This window comes from Stomoxys calcitrans, chromosome 4 (assembly GCF_963082655.1).
Source record: "Stomoxys calcitrans chromosome 4, idStoCalc2.1, whole genome shotgun sequence".
Lineage (NCBI taxonomy): Eukaryota > Metazoa > Arthropoda > Insecta > Diptera > Muscidae > Stomoxys > Stomoxys calcitrans.
Window position 1 is genome coordinate 134,952,303 of NC_081555.1, and position 21,341 is coordinate 134,973,643.

Sequence of the window (21,341 nt, forward strand, 5' to 3'; positions counted from 1 at the left end):
ATATGTTTGTCAAGCTTTTATTATTTCATAGAAATTATTATCAAAATGTGTGTATTATTTAATTTTTGTTGTTCATGTTGTAAGTTCTTCTAATGTTGTTTCTTTTTAGATTTTCGGGAAGTGTGCAATGACTAAATCATAACCACATTCAGATGACCACTGCAACAAGCCACACCAGGTATGTGTTTCTTTTTTTTGTTACATTTTAACTCACCTGGTGATTTCTTAGTTGCACCATATGAACATTCAAGTTGAGTGCTCAATTATAAACATTTTTGCGAACTTCAACTTTTTTTGCCTCTTTTCCATGGACATATGAATGGAATTTTAAGCCGATTTTGTCAAATGCAGTTGTACCCCTTTTTGTTGGTCGCCAATTGTTGACTGCAATATTTTGCCTCCCAACCGGTCAGAGGCTGGTGTTCACTGTTTCAATTTTCTTCTTCTGCCCATTGGCATAGCGTAGAGGCTTTGCCTTGGTTTACGAGTTCGGAAGTGTGGAGCGACATAAACACATTTGTAGAAATGTTGTGCACATTTTTCTTTGTCTGGCAGCTTAACCAGATTTTCTAGAAAAGAAAACAAACTCAACTTAACCGGCGTAGAGTGAACGCTAATTAGAATTCCTTTGAAATTTCATATATGAACAGATTTCGCTTTTGGCCAGATTCTCGAAAAATGCAGCTATGCCAAATTAAGGGTATTTCGCAATTGCAGAAATTACTACTGCGACCAGTGTTGCTAGAGTTTGGTCCTAATTAAGAGTTGCACTACAAATGGTATCCAGATAAACTTTCTATTTTAAAAGAAATATGTCATGGGAAAATTAAGCTCATTATTTTGTCTATTACAAAACTTTAAATAGAATTTGAACAATTTCTGTTAATTCTAGTAAGAGATATGTTTTGAAAAATAGTGGCAAATTTTATATCCACCGCCATGGGATGGGGGTTTACTATCATAGTCATTTTGTTTGTTACAAACGTATGACACTAGGCTTTGTAGTCTAAGGGGTATGATTCTTTTTGCTCTACTATATCGTGTTTTGTCTACACATAATTTTGTTCAAAATACTAGACCACTTACATCCAATTGAAATTGAAACTCCCGATATAAAAAGATATCGAAAATTGCGAAGATGTTGCTTCTTTCTTAACCCATACACATACTTTACTTTAATTGGCTACGACAGAATATTTGTTCCACTAGCCGAACGTAGAATAGCGTTTCAAGCGCCTCGATCTTCTGCGCTCATTCTAAAATCTCAGACACCAAGTTTCGAGGTGTCTCCCACCACTTGATCTTTCCATCGAGCTTTTGGTCTACCCGGTTTGCGTGTACCACCGTGTTTGCTTTCAAAAGACTTCTTTGCTGGAGCTTCTTCATCCATTCAGACAACATGACCTAGACAATGCAGCCGTTGTATTTTGATGCGTGTAACTATGCTATCGTCTTCAGACAGCTCATACAGCTCGTGGTTCATACGTCGCCTATATTCTCCATTAACGCAAACTGGTACATATTTATTACGAAGAATGTTTCTCTCAAATACTCCAAGCACTGCCTCATTTGCTTTGACAAGTACCCATGCTTCAGCACGGGTAGTATCAGTGTCTTGTATAGTGTAATCTTCGTCTGTCGAGAGATGACCTTGTTTCTAAACTGCTTATTTAGTCCAAAGTTTGCCTGTTTGCCAGTATTATTCTTCGCTTAATCTCAAAACTGGTCTCATTCGTTTCGGTTATGGCGGTGACGAGGTAGATAAAGTTACTGACTGTCTCAAAGTTGTGGTTCCCAACTTTCTCCATTTTCTTTATCTGTTCGGTTGTGCAAGGCACATAACTTATAATGAAATTAAGTGCCATGTTCAACTTACGTTGGCTCAACGAGTCACAATTTGCTAAGAGTTGGCAGCCGTTTATCAGCCAACACGCAAAAAGATAATTGGTTTCACCTAACGAAAATTTTCGACAAGTAAACTTCTTTTGTGAAAAAACGTTGAGCTTTGTTTACGATGAAAGTACATTTTTATTTGTGAACATTTCTTACAAATTCCAAATTTTACCCTGACAAGAAATTCTTGTTGTGTTTTCTTGACTGTTGCTAATGATTTTTGTCATTGGACATGTACCTAAGGCAAAATTTTCACTTTCGTCACTCTACCGAGCTCCTCAATACACTGACTGCTCTTTATCAAAAAAAAGTTGAAAATCTTGTACTTGAGAATGAGTCTATGGCAGTGACGAGCACACAACTGCAATTATTTGCAAGCCCATGGGCTTGCTTGGGATTATTTCTTGTATACGTACACTGTAATGTGTAATAGTTTCAGTACTTCTGCCATTCACTGATCTATGCGCAACAACAAAAGAAAGGTTATCGTACTGTGAACGAAGCGGCTAAGGGGTTTACGATAAACAAAGTACGTTATGTTAAACAAAGGTACGTTTATGGCTAACGTGTTATATGTTGGAAAGACACGTTCGATAAATTGTGGGAACCATGATATAAATGTATGGGAGAATGTAGCACAAGGCACACTAGAGGGGGGAGTTTTTTATCGCCACTCCTATGGGTGGCCACCATAGATAACCTATTGCGGCTGCTGACTGAGGAGGGATATATTATACTTCTTAGGGGCAAGGATCCGAACCAACTATGCTGAAGGACCGAAAGGGTCTTGCATATGGCATATAACTGGGCTAGACCCAGAGGTTTCAATCTTAACCCAGAGAAGACTGAAATATGCCTGTTCACGAGGAAGACGAATGTGGGTCAATTTAATGCACCACGTTTCCTCAATAAGACGATTACGATATCTTACAAGCTCAAATATTTAGGTGTGATCTTGGACAGGAAACTAAATTGGAACTGTTACATTCAAGAGCGTACCAAGAAGGCTCACAGGCACACTTTGTAAGCTCGAAATTAGGCCTGAATCCGAGGTAGTCCACTGCCCCAGCAACCAGAACAGGTGAATTTTGAATTGTTCAGTCATCTTGTTGAGAGATCTGCGGCAGTTGGGGCGGTTTTGTATTGCGAAATACGTTCTCATGGGATATCATAAATGTCTGGCTGTCTAAGAAGATATTTTTGCCAATCGTCGTTATGACATTATATCTTAGTTATTCTACCATTTCTTTAACTGCAAGGATCTCCGCTTAATATATACTGCAATGGTAGAATAACCTTTTCGATATGACCAGCCCTAGTTCATGGAACCATCCGTATAGAAGTCTATGTAACTTCTTTTACAAATGATATCGTAGATCCAATCGGTTCTATCAGGATAGTGGTACTTTTCATCAAAAAGCCCGCCTGGAACATGGAGCATTGTATCAACGAGCATTGTATCATCGTAGCCCCCACATGACTAAAGAAAAAGATCCTCTCGGCTGTGATCGCAGCAATTTGTTCACCCACAGTGTTCGGAGGCATTAGGTGTAGCATTAGATTAAGTTCATCAGATTGTGTAGTCCTCAAGGTGGCTGTGATGCACAACCAAGCCATCCTTTGGATCTGGCTGAGTATTGAACAATAGTTGGACTTTTGAAGCTCTGTCCACCAGACCACAACACCATATAGCATTTTAGGGCAGACAACTCAAGTATATACCCAGTGCAGAGCACGTGGTGTATATAGGGCAAGAGTTGCCTTTCTTACCCTTTCCAAAATGTTTGATTTAAAGTTCAATTTCTTGTCCTGCAAAACACTCTGGCATTTTGCGCTTTCAGTAAATGGAATATATTCTCCTCCCAAGAAGAGAGATGCCGCTGAACTGGTATTTCCTGCTAAAAAAAATTCTTCTGGTTTACACAGATTTACGCATTCGCCACTTTCGGTAACCAACTTCGCTGTCGCACATAGAGCTTCCTTAACTATATCTCTAAGAGTGCTGGGAAACTTTCCCCTTACCGCAATAGCCACGTTATCACCATACTTTTACACATTTTTCTTCCAGAGATAATAATATATTGTTAATGGCCATATTCCAATATAAAAGAGATAGTACACATCCTTGAGGTGTTCCTTTGCTGCCCATCTTTTCAGGCTTACAGAATCATTAAAAATAAGTTATTATTAATCTTTCTTACGGTTGTTTTGATGCCTAGAATTTCCAGTTCCTTCAGTATGTGGGACACAGCTGATTTTTCAACCGGTGATGCATCATCAGGACCTTGCGACTTAAAGGAGTTGAAACTTTTTATCGCCCAAAGGATTTTCGACTCCGAGACAATTTTCACAATAACCTCCGACGGATGCATATCAGTGACAACCTCTTCTTACGCCACGTTGTCCGTTGGAGGGTTTCCTAAGAAAATTATAGACATTGTCTATAATCAACGACTAAATCTAATGTTTCCTTACTAGACATTGTCCATACATTCTCCGACTTCTGAATATATCCCAACTTAATAGGTTTTAAGCACTCCTCGCGAAGTTTTGGTGTTTTGTAACGTTTCCACCTCGATTAAGCTCTATGCCTACCTTCTATGGAGGTCATAATAGTCGAATTAAATACGAACTGTTATATAGCACCCGTATAAACCGATGTCCCGATTTGAAATTTTGAGCCCCTGAAAGTTGCAATTGCTGTCCGATTTGGCTGAAAACTCGTCCAAAGTGTTCTGTTACGACTTCCAACAACCATGAAATGTTCGATCCAAATCGGTCTATTATCCGATAAATCCTCCATTTGAATCCATCTGCCGATTTCAGTGCTTGAGTTCCTGGAAGACGCAATTGCAATTCAATTTGGCGAATATTTTTATACCCTCCACCATACGATGGGGGGTATACTAATTTCGTCATTCTGTTTGTAACTACTCGAAATATTCGTCTGAGACCCCATAAAGTATATATATTCTTGATCGTCGAGACATTTTATGTCGATCTAGCCATGTCCGTCCGTCTGTCCGTCTGTCCGTCCGTCCGTCCGTCTGGCCGTCCGTCCGTCTGTCGAAAGCACGCTAACTTCCGAAGGAGTAAAGTAGCCGCTTGAAATTTTGCACAAATACTTCTTATTAGTGTAGGTCGGTTGGTATTGTAAATGGGCCATATCGGTCCATGTTTTGATATAGCTGCCATATAAACCGATCTTGGGTCTTGACTTCTTGAGCCTCTAGAGTGCGCAATTCTTATCCGATTGGAATGAAATTTTGAACGACGTGTTTTGCTATGATATCCAACAACTGTGCCAAGTATGGTTCAAATCGGTCCATAACCTGATATAGCTGCCATATAAACCGATCTTGGGTCTTGACTTCTTGAGCCTCTAGAGTGCGCAATTCTTATCCGATTGAAATGAAATTTTGCACGACGTATTTTGTTATGAAATCCAACAACTGTGCTAAGTAGTGTTTAAATCGGTCCATAACCTGATATAGCTGCCATATAAACCGATCTTGGGTCTTGACTTCTTGAGCCTCTAGAGGGCCCAATTCGTATCCGATTGGAATGGAATTTCGCACGACGTGTTTTGTTATGATACCCAACAACTGTGCCAAGTATGGTTTAAATCGGTCCATAACCTGATATAGCTGAAACCGATCTTGGGTCTTGACTTCTTGAGCCTCTAGAGGGCACAATTCTTATCCGATTTGAATGAATTTTTGCACGAAGTATTTCGTTATGATATCCAACAACTGTGCCAAGTATGGTTGAAATCGGTCCATAACCTGATATAGCTGTCATATAAACAGATCTGGGGATTTGACTTCTTGAGCTTCTAGAGGGCGCAATTCCTATCCGATTTGGCTGAAATTTTGCATCACGTATTTTATTTTTACTTTCAACAACTGAGTCAAATAAAGTTCAAATCGGTTCATAACCTGATATAGCTGCCATATAAACCGATCTGGGATCTTGATTTCTTGACCCCTAGAGGTCGCAATTATTATCCGATATGCCTGAAATTTTGTACGACGGATCCTCTCATGACCATCAACATTCGTGTTTATTATGTTCTGAATCGGTCTATGGCCCGATATAGATCTCATATAAATCGTTCTCTCTATTTTACTTCATGAGCCCCAATGGGCGCAATTCTTATACGAATTGGCTGAAATTTTACACAGGTCTCCAACATATAATTTAACCGAACCGGACCATATATTGATATCGTTTTAATAGCAGGGCAACTCTTTTCTTATATCCTTTTTAACCTAAGAAGAGATGCCGGGAAAAGAACTCGACAAATGCGATCCATGGGGGAGGGTATATAAGATTCGGCCCGGCCGAACTTAGCACGCTTTTACTTGTTTATGTATTGTTCTGTTAAGACTTCCACAGTATCACAGTAACAGTACAACATCGGCGCAGAACGTAATATAGCTCCCTTAAAATCTTGCACGTAGTGTTCTGGCATAAATTCCAGCAACCGTGATAAGTTCGAAACAAATCGGTGTGAAACCTGACGATATAGCTCCTATTTTAACCGATGTCCCGAATTGGATGAAATTTTGCACGCATTATCCTGTTACGACTTCCTGGAAGTCGCAGCGAATCTAAATCGGTCAAAATATACCAATCTGCCGATTTAAGATCTTGAGCCCCCGATGGCCGCATATTTTGCACAGAGAGTTCTGTTAAGACTGCCAACATCCCACGTTAGTATGGTTCAAATCGGTCTATAACCTGCTACAGCTCCTACATAAACCAATCTCCTAATGACATATGCCCTTCACCTAAGGTCGTTTGAGTAAATTTTTTTGGTGGAGGGATTCCAAGATTCGTCCCGGCCGAACTTAGCACATTTGTAGCTGTTATTTTTTACCATCTCAATCATAAACATTTTGTGACTCTCTAAAGTGCGTATTCCTCGCTAACCTCTAAAGCATGCATTGATGATTTAAATTCACAACTTTGGGTCACATTGGTCCAATGGCACCACACCACCACAACCTGACACAAAACACAAATCACCACTAATGTTGCTCCAGTCAATGCCAGTATCAGAGATAAAAGTCATACCATGAATTTTCCTCAATGAAATCGCCAGCCCACCAAACTGGTATCCATTGGGCCAAGTCCGGGCTAGCTGTTTTGGTCGCCAATACCCCGAAACACAAATGTTTGGTCATGTACGAGGATAGACGACCAGTCAGGAAATGAACTCATTTCCATAAACCATTTGCACCCCAATAGAGAGGGAAGGGAAAAAAAATAAGAAAACATTGTCCCAACTTAAATTTGCTGTGAACACCATAAACTCTAACATGGTTGTGACTTGGTTCAGTTTTATGGACAGACAAACTACTGAAGGCCAGTGCGACAAACGTATGAACGAATACACTGACGAACGTATGAAGTCTGGTTAGTTTAGGCTATTTCTGTTGCATAAGATACGTAAATACGATGTAATTTTGAATAAGGCCTAAATTAGAAAACTGACAATTGAAAAGAGATGCAGAGCAGATCAACCAACATTCAATACCGATAATCAACCAAACACAACAGCAACACAAATCTGAATGTGATATGTAATAACTACATTGTGGCGGCAAAGTTGGTTATATTTAGGCATCATTATTGTTTCCATGCATGGGGTAAGAGAGTAGCACAGTGTTTCGCACACATACAAATCGGAAAATAAGCAGCAGTTAGTCCATCTTCTTCATATATATAAAATTTAATTTGTGTTTGTTTATTCCGTATAGACTAAAAAACGTGTATGTTGGTCTGGAAGGAAACATAGGCTATATAATTTTTTGATATCGGAAGGCGGCGGACCCTCCCCTTACCCCAAAAATACTACCCAAAAATAAAAGTGAACCGATCGGGACAATATGGAACTCAAATGAAAGTTATTCAGGAGTAGAGTACGAATTTCATATTAAAAATGGGTAGAATTTCGAATTTCATATAAAAAAAATAGGTAGGTAGATAGTATTTGGGGGGCCGCCCGAACCCCAAAACCCCTAAAATATTTTTTTTTTGGACGATCATGACATTTTTGGTCTCAAATTAAAGGTATTCGGTAGTCGATTGCAAATATGGTCAAGAAGGAGAAATAGGCTTAATAATTTCTTGATTTCGGAAGGGGGCGGACCCTCCCCCGTTACCCAAAAACAACATCCAAAATCAAACTGGGCCGATCGGAACAATATGGGTAGCAAATGAAAGGTATTGGGAAATAGAATACGAATATGGTATTAAAATTTGGGACTAAATACCCATCGGGCCGCCCCAGCCACAAAATTCCCCCAAAGTTGGACGTTCACGCAATATGGGCCTCAAATGAAAGGTATTCGGGAGTAGATTGCGAATCTGGCATACAAAATCAGTTCGAAGTATAGGTCACCCTACCACTCAAAAATGCCTTAAATGGGCATATGACCCATCATGACTATATTTTTTGTTGGTTGCGTAGAATCAAAAATGGCTGAACCGATTTTCTTAAAATTTTCACAGATTGTGTAAGTTTGTCTGATAGGAAACATAGGCTATATAATTTTAAGACAAAGGAAAGGGGCGGTCCCTCCCCCTTAACCCAAAAACGGCATCCAGAACCAAAGGTGGACAAATGGGCACAATATGGTTATCAAATCAAAGGTATTGGAGACTAGAAAACGAATATCGTATTAAAATTTTGGATCAAGTACTCATTGGAGGCCACCGTAGCGCAGAGGTTAGCATGTCCGCCTATGACGTTGACCGCCTGGGTCCGAATCCTGGCGAGACCATCAGAAAAAATTTTCAGCGATGGTTTTCCTCTCCTAATGCTGGCAACATTTGTGCGGTACTATGCCATGTAAAACTTCTCTCCAAAGAGGTGTCGCAATTCCGCACGCCGTTCGGACTCGGTTATCAAAAGGAGGCCACTTATCATTGGGCTTAAACTTGAATCGAACTGCACTCATTGATATGTGAGAAGTTTGCCCGTATTCCTTAGTGGATTGTTCATAGGCAAAATTTGCATTTGCACTCATCAGGCCGCACCAAACGAAAATTAGGCATAAAAGATTAGGTCCAAGTAATGGGAGGTCGCCCCACCCCCACATACCCCCAAATGGGCATCTAAGCCGACCATGGCTATATGAAACTCAAATAAAAGGTATTTAGGAGTAGATTACGAATATGACATTAAAATTTGCATTCAATTCCAGGTGGCGCTTTTCCTCCTTAAAATACATCAAATAGGTTAATTGACCCATTTTAACAATATGGGAATCAAATGAAAGGTATTTGAGAGTAGAAAACGAATTTGATATCCAATTTTGGAGCCAAGTGTTTGGGGGGATATGAAGTTGGTGAAGTTGGATGTAGGGATGACGCCCCCTAAACTGAACTTCATATCCGACAATGGCAAATTGGAGCTCAAATCAGGGCAAAGTACCGGTGGCCCCCCCTGCCCCAAAACACTCTCCAAACGGTTCATATTTAGCGACTATGGCAATATGGGGCTCAAATTAAAGGGATTTGGGAGTGTTGCACGAATTCGATATCCATATTTGAGTCGAAATGTTTGAGCTGCCATCGCTCCCATAAAAAGCACTTCTCATTTCCCTAATTTTTGAAAACACCAGATCTCGGAGATGGGTGATACGAATCGTTCGAAATTTTTTTGCACTCTTACAGTCACCAAGGAGGGGAAGATTAACGCTTTCTTTAAAGATGGCACAATCCGCATCGTTTGGGTGCCGGTCCATAACGGAATAAGGGGGAATGAAAGGGCAGACGATTTGGCAGTGAAGGCCAGAGGACTGCCGTCGATAAACTTGGTTAACCCGAAGCCTTTCGGGTCGACGCAGTCCGATTTAAGCGCGTTGGCGACAAACGCTCATGTAACACTGTGGAACAGTCGGTAGGACGGCGAAAATCTTATGGGGTGATCCTGATCGTGAGAGGACGAGGGTATTACTGAAAGGAAGTAAGAAGGAGGTTAGTATAGCTTTTGGTGTTATAACGGGACACATAAGACTACGAGCTCACTTATGCAAAGTCGGTGCGGCAAGTGATAGCATGTGTTGGGCATATGGGGAAGATGAAGAGACGTTGGAGCATTTCCTAAAAATTAAAATTTTCTTCTTCGATATTAATTTTTAGTTTTAGAGTGCACAACAAGCCGATTATTGGCTTAGGTGTATGCCTATAGTGGCATGGGGCAGATTAATATCTGCACCCTCTTTTCAACCTTACCTAACGTAACCTTCCGTCACCAAAAACGGGCCGTCACCATGGGGGCTGCCCAAAACTCGCCAAATGGGTATATAGACCAATCAAGACAATTCGGAGTCATAGGCGGACATATGCTACAATGGCACGAAATCGATATTCACATTCAGGTCGAAGTGTCCCCACCCAATAAAGATATTAGAGAGATAAAGAAGGCGCAGCGGCGCGGGCCCGGTTCGGCTAGTATAAGATAAGGATGAATTTTGTTTGCAATACTAAGTAAAACTCATTTCAGGTCCTATATCTTATTCTTCATGTATGTATATATAAAATGAGGTTTATATGTTTTGTATCTACTGGCTTCACCGACTTTTCTGATATTTTCATACAATATAGGGCTCCCTGTGAAGGCAAGGAACTAATATTTTATATCCAAAGGGCTGAATGAGGTTCCCCCTTGCCATCAGATCTTAGTGATATTTGGTCCGATTTAAGCGAAGTTTAGTTTTCAATCCTGTGGTAAGTCTTAAACATGAAATTTTAATGTGAATTCGGGTCATGCAACTTGGGGAAATGCCCCACCTTGAATCCTACTAAAGCGGAGTTATTTAGCGATTGATAGTATATGAGTATCAAATTGAATGAGTTTGAAAGTCGACCGTGAATGTTAAATGCTAATTTATCCACATGATTCTGGGCGCCGCCTCAACCTCATAATACCTTCTAAATGGAGATGTAAGCTGACTTACTCAATATGGGACTCATATTAACTGTTTTTTGATTTCTTGGAGGTCAGCGTGGAGCTGCGGTTAGCATGTTCGCCTATGTCGCCGGGCTCAAATCCCAGCGTGAACTTCAGAAAATTGTTCAGCAGTGGTTATCCCCTCACTTCTCTACCACGTGTTGTCGCTATGCGGCACGCCATTCGGACACAGCATAAAAGAGGTGGCCACCATGCTCCTGTAAGACTATTCATAAGTAGAGCAGGTGCTCGATCGTCTCCTCCTCATACTCATCATGTCATCCTCTACAGTTGTCGTTGTGCGAAACTCCGTTACGTGCAACCATATGGCCTATTGCACATTGTCAGATTATGATTCCTGTAATAGTAACTCAGTGACCCCTTATCGAGGGCCAAGAACTCCCTCGTCCTCTTCCGGTCAATAATGGTCCAGAGTGTCTAGGCAACCCGGCAACCATCCGCAGATTCCTACTCTACTATGTTCAGTAGTTCGACCAAAAGGCACGTGTACAAGACCGGCGACAGGTCTGCTTGTCGTGGAGGATCCCCTACTGGCATACTGGTGTTCAGGAATCCAGGCCAACACAACGCTCGCCACGCACTTCGACCTCGTCGTCCTTGAGTTCAAGGCCTTGCTGGCCGCCATACTTTCCACATATATTTTGGGTTTCGATGGTGACAGGTCCAGCCTCTGGATCTCCTCTGCGGCCAACGTAATGGCACCGGCGACTCGTCCGGCATTCTGACACAGATATTGAGTGTCTCCGAGTATACTCCAGTCCCGTCCTAGACTCCATTCTTGAATCGTCATTTAAGACCAAGGTCTCATCCAATTCAAACGTAGCATCTGCCTCCTACTCCTCCCTGCCTGGAAAGCGAATCCGAAACAAGTTCTCCCAAATCCGTCTTGGCGACTTTTATTCCGATACCCTCCTCAGCCTTCAGTGACCGTGAGTCCCCTTGAACCCTGTGGAAGATGGGTTTTCATCAGAAACCTCAACATGTCCTCCGTTGTCTCTGCTCACACTCCCATGTCGTCTACTAAAGTTTCAGTTTGGACGTGGGTTTTTGAGAGAAACTTTTTTTTGTCCAAATGAGACGCCAGGTCCGGGTGACTTAAATGGTATGAAGCTACTCAAAGATTCCTTCACCATAAATTCGGTAATTATAAACCTTCGATCAACGCCATTATTCCAATATTCCGGTGTCTTCGTGAGTCCCGTCGAATCCTGTGGAAAATGGGGTTTCATCAAAAGCCTCAACCTCCTCCGTTGTCTCTGCTCTCACTCCCATATCGTCTACTAAAGTTTCAGTTTGGACGTGGGTTTGTGAGAGAAACTTTTTTATCTTGGCGGCGTCCTTAACGCTATCGACCTGTAGGAAAGCTTCCAGGAGGCCCGTTTTGTCGCTCTGATAATCTTATTGCATTCCTTGAGTCGTGTACAAGAAAACATTTGCCTTGTTGTTCCTGGGTTATCACAATGAACGAAAACGGTCTGATTGCTAACTGCCCCTAAAGCTAACCTAACCTATAATTCTACCATCTAGACATGGACCACTGTTCCACATTAGAGAAAAACATCATACCACCACCTGGCCTTTTTGTTACATATTTAACACTTTGGTACACAGTTGGTACTCACTGACATGTTCGAACAAAACATCAAACTAGAAATACCCAACAGCAATACAGTAGTACAGTGGCTAAAACCAAGCACGCACATATGAACCATATACAGTACGCAATTATGCCACCTATTTGTAACGCATAATAGCATAGTAAACCCAACGATGGGGCCAACAGGTCTTCGATTGTTTTGTTTTGTTGTTTTTTTTTGCTTGCTTATGATTTGTCCAACTATTGAGAGTACCACCAAATGGCGTTTGTTTTTTGATGCCCACTCCGCAAGTAGTACAACAAAGCAAAAAATTGCAGCAATGAATACTAGACAACAACGATGCACGTAACGCCATTTGATGCCATATAGTCATGCGGAACAAATGCATTTAACGATTGTTTGCACTCAACTTAACCGGCGGAGAAGGATGTCCAACTTAATTGTACCCAATTTCCATCGGAAGATAGCAAAAAGCTGCTAAAGCAACTGCCAACATGTAGCCCACCCAACCCTACTACCATTTGAAACAGATGCATACGCAGTTGCTAAATTGCAATGATAATGGCCGACATTACCCTCCAGCAGTTAATGGCAGAATTATATGAACTCGAGTAGATAAAAGCGCAAAGTGCCATAGAATTTAGGAGATTATAAGCATGTTCGAAAACAACGAGGAAAGTTTGCTTAGAATTTTATTGACTTTAAATATCGAAGGAATAAAGAAAGTTTGTTTGTGATTCGAATATTTAAAGAAGATCATTGAAGTTGGATAAAGAAATTAAATTTTTAATGTTTTATTTGAGTTAGCCCAAATGCTAGTATTTAGCACATAGCAGGAAAACTAAGATTTTTCTGCATGTGGTAAAAGAGTTATGAATGCTTTAAGCAGACATTTCACCTGGTGCTCGAATTGTGAATTTCACAAATGGACTGTTTTGATGTTATAATACTTCTAACAGGTCCAAATCAGCTATGCAGAAAATATGAAGGGGCTTGGAGATGGCTTACGACTGGACTAGGCCTATGAGTCTGAATGTTAAACCAGAAAAGACTTAAATCAGCCTGTTCATGGGGAAGACGAAGGTGAGCGAATTTGATGCGCCACATTTCCTCAGCAGAACAATTTCGTATCTCACAAGGTCAAATACTTAGGTGTAATTTTGGACAGGAAACTTTACTGTAGGTGTCACATGCAAGAGCGTACTGAAATGTTTGGCATTATGTAGTCGAGCCGTAGGCTCAATATGGGGCCTAAATGGATAGTCGAGGATGGTCCACTGTTTCGATTAGACCAGTACTAGGTTAACGTGCCAGAAGATAATGGGATGACCTTAGATGTCCAGAAATCCACGTTGGCCAGATTTTGGCTCATTGTGATTCCTCTCGTTCTTCACTCGTCAATATTAACTTACACTTCCTTAGTTTGGAGGACTGCAATGTCGAAAAAGCGCAACACAAGGACAATAGAACAAGTTGAGAGAACATCTTGTTTTGGCATAGGCAGAGCGATGAGAACCAAGTCTATTAGGGTACTGTAGACTATTCTAGACATACGGGTTGACTATAAGGCAGCCACTGCTGATATGAGGAGAGTGGATACATGATAGGAGTAGATCATGTCATCGCGAGATAATCAACGTTCCGGTATGAAAACACGACACAGGTTTTCAGGTCGGATACCTTAGACGATATTTGAGGTCTAACAAGTTGAGAGAATATCTTGTCTTGGCATAGGCGGAGCGATGAGAACCAAGTCTACTAGGGTATTGTAGACTATTCTAGACATACGGGTTGACTATAAGGCAGCCACTGCTGATATGAGGAGAGTGGATACATGATAGGAGTAGATCATGTCATCGCGAGATAATCAACGTTCCGGTATGAAAACACGACACAGGTTTTCAGGTCGGATACCTTAGACGATATTTGAGGTCTAATGCGAGACACTGATGCTAGTGGCAGGGTCTTGCATTGAGGGATATCTGGTATTGCCATCTGGTAGTTCATGCTACGCGGATAGTTCAAAGCTAGAGGACAGAGTGGGTCAGGGAGTCTACATTGCGGACCCAGGGAATGAGATCTGTGCCTGATTGCGACAGGTGGAGATGGGGGCGATCACGGAGTGCTTGAGGTGGTATGGTGTTAATTCGAGGACATCGGGTATGAACATCATTACGGAGAGCCATCGGGGCTATAACAACCATGAAGGTAACGGGACGAACAATCGTGAAGTGTAAGAAGAAGATAAACGCAGTGTAAGGTTTTGTTTTAAAGGCGAATGGTTCTTATATTACACTTTCCTTGGCGAAGGGAACTTTTATCAAACTTTGCCCAGGGGAAGGGTTCTTTTATTACCATTTTCCCTGGGAAAGGATATTCTTAATACCCTTTCCCCAGGGAAAGGATACTTTAACTACCCTTTCCCCAGGGAAAGGGTACTTTAACTACCCTTTCCCCAGGGAAGGGTACTTTTAGTACCCTTTCCCCAAGGGAAGGATACTAAACACCCAATCGAAGGGTACTGTACACTTCCCCTTTTCTTAGGGGATGTGTACATTTATTAACCTTTCCTTAGGGGAAGGGTACTTTTATTACACTTCCCTTAAGGGAAGGGTCCTTTCATTACCCTTTCCTTAGGAGAAGTGTACTTTATTTATTACCCTTTCCTTAGGGGAAGGGTACTTTTATTAGCCTTTCCTTAAGGGAAGGGTCCCTTCATTACCCTTTCCTTAGGAAAAGTGTACTTTTCCCCTAGCGGAGTAAGGGGGTGAAAGAGCAGACGATTTGGCCGAGAAAACCAGAGTATTGCCACAAATAAACATGACGAGTAAAAAGCTTTCACGGGGAAGTAGAACGAGTTAAGAGCGTGGTAAACGAACTCGCATGTAGCACTATGCACAGTGAAACGATCTGTAAAAATTGCAAATTGCAAATTTTGCCCATGAACATTCCACTAAGAAACAGGGGCAAACTTCTCACCTATCTATGAGTGCAGTCCGATTCAAGTTTAAGCTCAATGATGAGGGGCCGAGTCCGAACGGCGTGCCGCAGTGCGAAACCTCTTTGGAGAGAAGTTTTACATGGCATATTAGCTCACAAATAATGCCAGCATCAGGAGGGGATAGCCACCGCTGATAATTTTTTGTGATGGTATCGCCAGGATCCGAACCCAGGCGTCTGCGCTACGGAGGCCTCCAAATGGTCTGTAGGACGACGGAAATCCTATCGAGCGATGATGATCGTGGGAAGATAAGGCTAATATTGAGAGAAAATAAGAAGGTAGGAGTAGGACTACGGGCGCACTTATACAGTACTAGCTGGACCGGTGCACAGTGGGACAAAATCGAATGTACCCTCCACCATGGATCGCATTTGTCGAGTTCTTGTCCCGGTATCTCTTTTTAGGCAAAAAAGGTTAAAAGAAAAGAATTGCTATGCTATTAGAGCTATATCAAGTTATGATCGATTCGGGGCCATAATTGAATTAAATGTTGGAGACCATAGTAGAAGTCGTTGAGTAAAATTTCAGCCAATTCGAATAAGAATTGCGCCCTTTAGGGGCTCAAGAAGTAAAATAGGGAGATCGGTTTATATGGGAGCTGCATCAGGCTTTAAACTGACTCAGACCACATTTGACACATATGTTGAAGGTCATGAGAAAAGCCGTTGTAAAAAATTTCAGCCTAATCGGATAATAATTGCGTCATCTAGAGTCTCAAGAAGTCTCAAGAAGTCTAGATCCCAGATCGGTTTATATGGCAGCTATATCAGGTTATAAACCGATTTAAACCAAATTTGGCACAGTTATTTGAAGTCATAACAAAACACGTCATGCAAATTTTCAGCTAAATCGGCTAAGAATTGCGCCCTCTAGTGGCTCAAGAAGTCAATATCCAAGATCAGTTTATATGGCAGCTATATCAGGTTATGGACGGATTTTAACCATACTTAGCACAGTTGTTGGAAACCATAACAAAACACGTCGTATAAAATTTCAGTCAAATCGGATAAGAATTGCGCCCTCTAGTGGCTCAAGAAGTCAAGATCCCAGATTGATTTAAACGGCAGCTATATCAAAACATGGACTGATTTGGCCCATTTACAACCCCAACAGACCTACACTAGTAAAAAGTATTCGTGCAAAATTTCAAGCGGCTAACTTTACTCCTTCGAAAGTTTGCGTGCTTTCGGACGGATGGACAGACGGACGGACATGGCTAGATCGACTTAAGAAGCGTTTGACCTCTATCGTGATTTCGGACGAACATGGCTAGATCGACTTTTTACTTTATGGGGTCTTAGACGAATATTTCATATGGCAATTGAGAACGGGTAGAGATATCTCTTTGAAATTTGAATTTGATCAGAGGTGGTTGTATCGAGATCGCGTCCAAAATTTCCTTATTTCCGTAGGCCCTATGTTGGACGGGCGCATTTTGGCAGGCCCCTCAAGTTGGTCACCACGGTATTTCGAAATTTTTTTGGGATGCCAAATCTTTGTTTGTGTTCCGATTTCCAATTTTTTTGTACCCACCACCATTAGGGGTATATTTATTGTCATTTCGTTTGCAATACATAGAAATATCCATTTCTGACCTTTCAAAGTATGAATGGGCCAAATCGGACTATATTGCTGCCATATAGACCGATCTGGCGCCTAGCTTTAGGATCCTAAGTCCGTGAAAACCGCATTTTTGTCCGATTTTGCTGAAATTTGAAACTAGAGGCCCCGATATTCAAACCGAATATGGCCCATATCCGCCCAATTTACATTTAACTGCCATATAGACCGATATGCTCGTTTAGGGTCTTAAGCCCGTAATACGCGCATTCATCATCCAATTTCGATGAAATTGGAATCAGTGAGTTGTTTTAAGCCTCCAGACATCCGACTCAAATATGGTTAAGATCGGACCATATTAAGATATAGCAGTCATATAAACAATCTACTGATTTAGAGTCTTTAGCCCATAAAAGCAGCAATTATTTCAGATTTCGCTGAAATTCGAAAAAGTGAGTTGACTAAAGCCTCACGATATCCGACTTAAATATGGTTCAGATCGGTCTATATTCAGATATAGCTGTCATAAACGATCGATCTGACGATTAAAGGTCTTGACCCCATAAAAGCTGCATTTATAACCCGATTTCGTTGAAATTTGAATCAGCCTCGCGTCATCACTCTTAAATAAGGTTCAATCTCCTGATAAGGGTCGTAAGCCCATAAAAGGCACAATTATTATACGATTTCGTTAAAATTTTAAATATTGAATTGATAAAAGCCTCCCGATATCCAACTCTTATATGGTTCAGATCGGTCTTAATCAGTTATAGCCCTCATCTGTCGATGAGACTTCAGGTCTTCTTTCAATAGCCCTAAACATACAAGGGCACTTCAAGTCATGCCCAAGGTTGGTATCCCGCAAAATTGGTAAGTTTTGCAGGATGACCTTCTTGATACATGCTCCTCAGTGAGAATAGAAAAGAAACTCCCCTTTCCTATTCTTATTGAGGAGCATATATCAACAAGTGTTATCCTGCTTCCAAGTGTTCAAGAAGTCAAATCGGGAGATTGGTTTAGATGAGAGCTATATCAGGTTATAGACCGATTTAGACTGTACTGGGCACAGTTGTTGGAAGTCATAACAGAACACCACATGCAAAATTTTTGCCAAATCGGAAATTAATTGCTGTTTTTAAGGTCTCAACTAGTCAAATCGGGAGATCGGTTTATATGGGAGCTATATCAGGTTATAGACCGTACTTGACACAGTTGTTGGTAGTCATAACAGAACACCACATGCAATATTTTAGCCAAATCGGACAAAAATTGCGGTTTTTAAGGTCTCTAGGAGTCAAATCGGGAGATCGGTTTATATGGGAGCTACATCCAAATCTGAACCGATATGGCCCACTTGCTATCCCCAACGACCTTAATCGACATTAAGTATCTGTGAAAAAATTGAAGCTGCTAGCTCTACTCTTCCGACCGTTATCGTGATTTCGACAGACAGACGGACAGACATGGCTAGATCGAGTCAGAATGTCGAGACGATCAAGAGTCCTAGATCAATATTACGAGGTGTTACAAACAAAATGACTAGGTTAGTATACCCCTTTCCTATGGTGATGGGTACGGTAGTTTTTCCAATCACACATATATACAACATAGTATTAAATATTCAATGTTTGATTTTTGATTTTCTAAACAATTTTATATTCGCATTGCATTTCCATTCATTTAGGTCACAAAACTTTGTCCTGCTGCCGAGGCCAAAATAGTAGTAGTGCTTGGAGCAAGCAGAATATTTTCACGCGAAATCTTTAAACAGCCTTAGGCTGTTTACAAAAATAAACAACGCAAAGAGCCAAGCAAAGTAGAAAAACAAAATGTTGGTCCTTTCTCCAAACTATAGCAGCAATTAAAGCGCCAATGCAACTGGTAAAGTTTGTATATGACATCGCCGTCTAGTTGTTGTCTTCCAACTTAAAATAATTGACTCTGATTACTTTTATCTGCAGCAACTTTTGTGTCTTGAAGCATTTTGCTGAACGCCAGTGCAGACATAAAATCATGAAGTCGATTTCTTCTTTGCCGCTGAATACTTTTCACGCTGCCAATTACGAAGAACGCCAAGATGCTATGAAAGGACTAATTTCAACTTGGGGATTAAAAGTTTCCAGTTTGTATTTAGTTTGACTAGAAACGGAAATTACTTTTGATTTTATTACTTATTGAAGGTGTGGGGTGACAAGATGCTGAAAGCCCTTGGGCATTTTTCTTAAAAAATAATAGCAAAATTGAGTTTTTTACACAGCCGGAAGTATATGCTCGCTAATGCAACACACGGTTTTGGGTAAATCTTTTTTGCAACTTTAAAATTATTCGTTGTTGTCTTGATGAGTGTCCTCCTAAGTGTGACAAGGACCCTTTTGGGAGAAATGCTGGTTAGACAACTAAATTATTCAGTAACGGAAATTAGTTCCGTGTATCAATTTTCCACAACTTGGATATTTGGCTTTCCTCAGAAACTCATGAGTAACATATCGACTGTGTATTTGGCAAATATGCGTTTTAAAATCTTAATGAACATTCAAAGTAAGCTAAAGTATTAGTAACAGTCTGCAATCAGACTCTCATAGTCATTTTAATGCATTGTGATACAACAGCAGATGAAAGATGCCCATTAGTTCGTATGGTCTAATAAATTGTGAATGTTGACGTTCTTGCGGGATAGGCACTCGGCCGATGTTTTTGTTGAACATCTTCTTCTTTTATATAAAAATTAAATCGTTGATCTTTGTTTGTCTGTTCCGTATAGACTTAAAAACGTCAGAACCGATTTTCATGAAATTCTCACAGATGGTAGAGTTTGAGCCCCCAGAGAAAATATTGTACCATATTTTTATATTCACCACCGAAGGATGGGGCTATATTCACTTCGTCATTCCGTTTTGCGCCACATCGAAATATCCATTTCCGACCCTATAAAGTATATATATTCTTGATGGTCGCAAAAATCTAAAACGATCTAGCCATGTCCGTCCATCCTTCTGTTGAAATCACGCTCGAAATCACGCAGTCTTTAAAAATAGAGATATTGAGCTGAAACTTTGCACAGATTCTTTTTTGTTTCTTGTTCATTGACAGGTTAAGTTCGAAGATGGGCTATATAGGACGATATCTTGATATTGCCCTTATATAGACCGATCCGCCGATTTAAGGTTTTGGGCCCATAAAAGGCGCATTTATTGTCCGATGTAGCCGAAATTTGGGGCAGTAAATTGTGTTAGGCCTCCCGACATCCTTCTTCAATTTATCGCAGACGGGTCCAGATTGGAATATAACTGCCATATAGACCGATCTCTAGATTTTAGGTTTTTGGCCCCTCCACATATTTCTCCAATTTGGCCCGATCGATCCAGATTTCAATATAGTTGCCATATAGACCGATCTTACGATTTAAGGTCTTGGGCTCATACAAGGTGTATTTATTGTCCGATCCGGGAGGTCCCCTAACCGAAATAACACCAACCAACAGGACACTTTCACCGCTTTGGGCAATATGGGTATCAAATGAAAGTTATTTAAAAGTAAATTTGACATAAAAATTTATTCCATGATGTTTGAGGGGCTTTCCCATATAGACCGATCTTCCGATTTGAGGTCTTGGGCCCATAGAAGGCGAGTTTGCCAAAATTTGGGACCCTCCTCCATACCCCCATTTTCTAAAACGCCAGATCTCGGAGATGGGTGCAACGATTTTAGCGAAATTTTGCACCTTATGGTACCCCAAAAACACGAAATTGATATAAAATTTTGGGGTAAAATAACCCCATCCCAAAACCCACCCGAACGCACATGTTTACCGAGTGGGACAATATGGGTATCAAATTAAAGATATTTAAGAGTAGTGTACGAACATTTGCATTAACTATAGGGAGGAGTCCCCCACCCGGAAGAACACCAACCAACCAACAGGACACTTTCACCGCTTTGGACAATTTGGATATCAAATGAAAGGTATTTAAAAGTAAATCTGACATAGAAATTTATTCCTTGGTGTTTAAGGGATTACCCACCCCCCAAATCTCCCCAACAGGACATATTTACCAATTGGGACAAAATGGTTATCAATTGAATGGTACTTAAAAGAAGAGTAAGCTGATGTAAAAATATATTCCTTGGGGCTGTTTTATGGTCAAGTGTTTCAGGGACGCCTAACCTCATAAACTCCCCTAAACCACTCATACTTGCCTTTTTACGCAATATTTAGCTCAAATTGTGTTTTTTTTGGAGTAGAGTATGAATCTAATATCACAATTTCGGCACAAAGGGTTTGGCTACTCCAACTCACCACCAA

General features: G+C 40.9%; 1 long non-coding RNA gene across 2 annotated transcripts; it reads left to right on the forward strand.

Annotated features, from left to right (window-relative positions):
- Nucleotides 1–79: 79 nt before the first annotated feature.
- Nucleotides 80–19,572, forward strand: LOC106085213 (uncharacterized). 2 transcript variants are annotated; one of them, XR_009398033.1, is made up of 4 exons: nucleotides 80–178; nucleotides 18,723–18,919; nucleotides 19,000–19,160; nucleotides 19,219–19,572. It is a non-coding gene; the product is annotated as an uncharacterized LOC106085213 (long non-coding RNA). The 2 variants fall into 2 exon arrangements; XR_009398032.1 differs by having other exon boundaries at nucleotides 19,000–19,572.
- The last annotated feature ends 1,769 nt before the right edge of the window (nucleotides 19,573–21,341 follow it).